A 3214-nucleotide genomic window follows, 5' to 3' on the forward strand; every position below is an offset into this window, starting at 1 on the left:
CAGCACTGGGAGGGGGGAGTCAGCCCTGTTCATGACAGCACTGTGGGGGGGAAGTGAGCCCTGCTCAGTCTTTTGACCCATGAACAAAAGCTGTCATTTCACTTACTTGAAATTCCTTTATTTGAATGCTGCTTTGTATTGTTGCAGAATATAAATTTTATACTTCTTTGTAAAATATATTCCTACATATTTTATTCTCTGTGATTGCTATTTAAAAAACAGAACCATTTTCTTAGATTGCTTTTGTTGATAGTATAGAGAAATAGTTAATTTTATATATTGAATTTACACTCTATTCTATATATTGAATTTACAGTCTTGATAAGCCCTCGTTTTTTAGTGACATTTTCAGAATTTTCTAGGCATAAGATGAAGTGCCCTGTCAATAATGGTAGTCTTATTTCTTCTTTTGCAGCCTGAATCTTTTTGTTTCTCTTTCTTGCCAATTCCTTTCCTAGAACATCCAATTCACTGTTGAGTAGAAGCATCTATGGAAGGTATTAACTCATCTTCCTATTCATCTGTGGGCTTTCGTGGATGTCCTCTACTGGCAGGAGGTATGTTCCCTTGGTGGTCCTCCCTAGACAACTGTTTTGCTTGTGAAGAAGGAAAACAGTACTCCATGTACTGGATTTATGCATCCCATGCTTTCTCTGCGTCTATTGGGATGGCCGTGTGTGTTTTTAAACATTTATCTCACTAAGATGTGCCTTATTAATTTTCCATATCTTTTTTGTTTTTGAGGCATTCTCTCCCAAGGTCAAGCTCTTCCCATCTTGATGCATTAGGCTCCTAGGGTGGATCTCAAGTATTAAGAGGATCTAACTGCTGCTAGATCCCTCTGCTATCTCTTGGTTGAAGAGTTTTGCATCTGTATGAGGAAGATGTGTCAGCCTGTGGTTTCCTGTTTATGCCTTTACCTTTTGACACCAGACTAAGATGCTTCCGGGACTTGGAGGCTCATTCTGCTCTCCTGCAAGTCCCCAGTCTTCAGTGAGACCAAGCTCCCATGGCCTGCTGCTTGAGATCAGGAGCATTTCAGGGGGTACTCCATGTGGCAAGTAACTTCCAAACCCTCACAGTCTGGAGCATCTCGGGGCCTCTCAGGGCCTCTCAGTGGGAGCCTCTCCATGAGAGCCCCTCCCTCCCAGGACTCACATTTGAAAAGGTCAGGGAGATCAGTAAATAGCATAAAATAGGAAAATAGGAAAGAGATTCCGTATGAATGGCTTGCATTACCTATGGGTCACCATTCTAAAGCACTTACTTGGAAGTAGTTAACTCACAGTCACTTCAGGGATGGGAATAGGGAGTGGAGGACATAAATTGGTAGGGTCCATTGGCCAGTGAAGTGGAGGCTGCAATTTCATAGCCAGACACCTTGACAAGTGAACCTGAGGGGATGGGTGAATCGTTCTCAATGTGGCCAAGGTGAACGCAACCCAACTAACTATACGTTGGCAGGAGATGTAAGCAGCAAGCTGTGAATTGATGGGGAAAACAGTAAAGTGTGCATGAGCAGGTGAGATGAACTGTGGTAGAAACAGTGTGGGGGGAACAACCCCTTTGTAGCAGTAAAGATGTGCAAGCCGTGGCTCATGTTTCGCTATAACAAAGTCTCTGATAAGGGCTGGAGGTCCAGAAGGACCACACCCCCTAAAAGCTGCACAGAGTTGCCTGTACCAAGGCAAAAAACAAAAACAAAAAACAAAAAAAAACCCAAACAAACAAAAAATAACTATAGGCAAAATATAAAGAAGGGAAGGGAAGGAGGATGAGAATGTTCCAGATAGGGTTGCTGGGGATGGCACTGGCGGAAGAAATAGTCATGGGTCTGTATGAGGAGGTGCAGAGAGCTGGGCTAGACTGGGCTGGGTACTGTAACCAGCTGTCCCTTGCTTCATTTGCACAATTTATATGTCCTCTCAGGTATAGAAAAATATTTTATACCTTGATTTTAGGTGATAATTCATGAGAGCCTGGGTCCCAGCTCTTCCTCTCCCTTCCTCCAGATGAGCTAGCTTCATGCTAGAAACAGATTTAGGCAAAACCCCGCTAAGAGCTAAGACAGCAAGAATGAACCCCGGGGAATTACAGAGATAAACTTTGAAGGAGAAAATATGCCAAGCAAGGCCTGCCGGGAAGCCACCAGACAAGCCTCCCCCAGAGAAGGACAACATGACCCAGATTGCTGAAAAAAAAAAAAAAAAAAAAACCTACAGTCCAACCATCCTGAGATCTATGTCCTCACAGAACAGAAGGGAGACAGCAGGGTACTTTGGCAAGAAGTTGGTAGAGCCGGAGACATGGCAGGTGTGAGGGGGTGTAGGAGAGATCTCTGAGAGAACTTGGCCTTCTGAGAGGCTCTGGTGCAGATGGGTGAGGAGAAGGCATGGCTGCTTCCTCCCCCCCGCCCCCACCTCGCCCAGGAGCATGTTGCCACCAGACCAGACCGACTTAACGGGCCGGTCAGGTGACAAATAGTCATGGGTCACTCGTCCTGGGTCATGGCCGGCTACCTACCTGTAAACCAGCCAGGGGCTTCTGAGGCCACCACCTCCACCCAGCCTGCCCTTGTGTGGCCTTTGCCTTCAGGTAACAAATATATTTGTGGGTAGCAATGCCACTAGGACACAGCCCAGAACAGGGAGTTCAGTCATAGCACCCTTGACACAGTGGCTTCTATCTGAAATTATCTGGCTGTTCAACCCATGCAGATGTGCAAGTGTGACAAGAAATAAAAATAACCAATAGCCAGAGCTACTTCTCTAGCCTCCATCTGCAGGCAGCTCGGGTCTGTGTGAGCACTGCGGGGCTCTATGCCAGCATAACCTCACAGCACATGGGGCCTGAGTACAGCTGCTCTTGGAGCTCAGCGACCTGGACACAGGAGGATAGACTCCCTCAGCCACATCTCCACCTTTTGTCACTAACTGAAGCTGTTTGGATCCAAGTGTTCTGTGCTCCCAATTGCTGCTACCCTGATGTCCTGGTTCAGAGCCCCAGGCTTCAAGTGACTCACCTTCCTTTGTCAACACCACCCAGGCCAGTGGCTCTATTCTGATCTGTCTCTGCTCAGCACATCTACCCCTTCTTCTGTTGCCCTTGGAATCTTCTCCCCTCTCTCTTCCCTTGCCCTCCTCTCCCCTCTCCTTTAATTCCCTCCTCTCCCCTCCTCTCCTCTCCTCTCCCCTCCCCTCCTCTCCTCTCCTCT

General features: G+C 46.9%; 1 long non-coding RNA gene across 18 annotated transcripts in view; it reads left to right on the forward strand.

Annotated features, from left to right (window-relative positions):
* Positions 1-3214, forward strand: part of LOC116090980 — a 33089-nt gene that overhangs the window by 18806 nt on the left and 11069 nt on the right. For 15 of the 18 annotated variants that reach the window (XR_004118878.1, XR_004118862.1, XR_004118863.1 and 12 more), the window contains one exon: positions 416-557. This is a non-coding gene — a long non-coding RNA (uncharacterized LOC116090980). Of the gene's footprint in view, positions 1-415; positions 558-744; positions 1169-3214 lie in introns of all 18 variants that reach the window. The other 3 variants (XR_004118865.1, XR_004118869.1, XR_004118874.1) reach the window with 2 other exon arrangements.

The sequence above is a fragment of the Mastomys coucha genome, unplaced genomic scaffold (assembly GCF_008632895.1).
Source record: "Mastomys coucha isolate ucsf_1 unplaced genomic scaffold, UCSF_Mcou_1 pScaffold15, whole genome shotgun sequence".
NCBI classification, from domain to species: domain Eukaryota; kingdom Metazoa; phylum Chordata; class Mammalia; order Rodentia; family Muridae; genus Mastomys; species Mastomys coucha.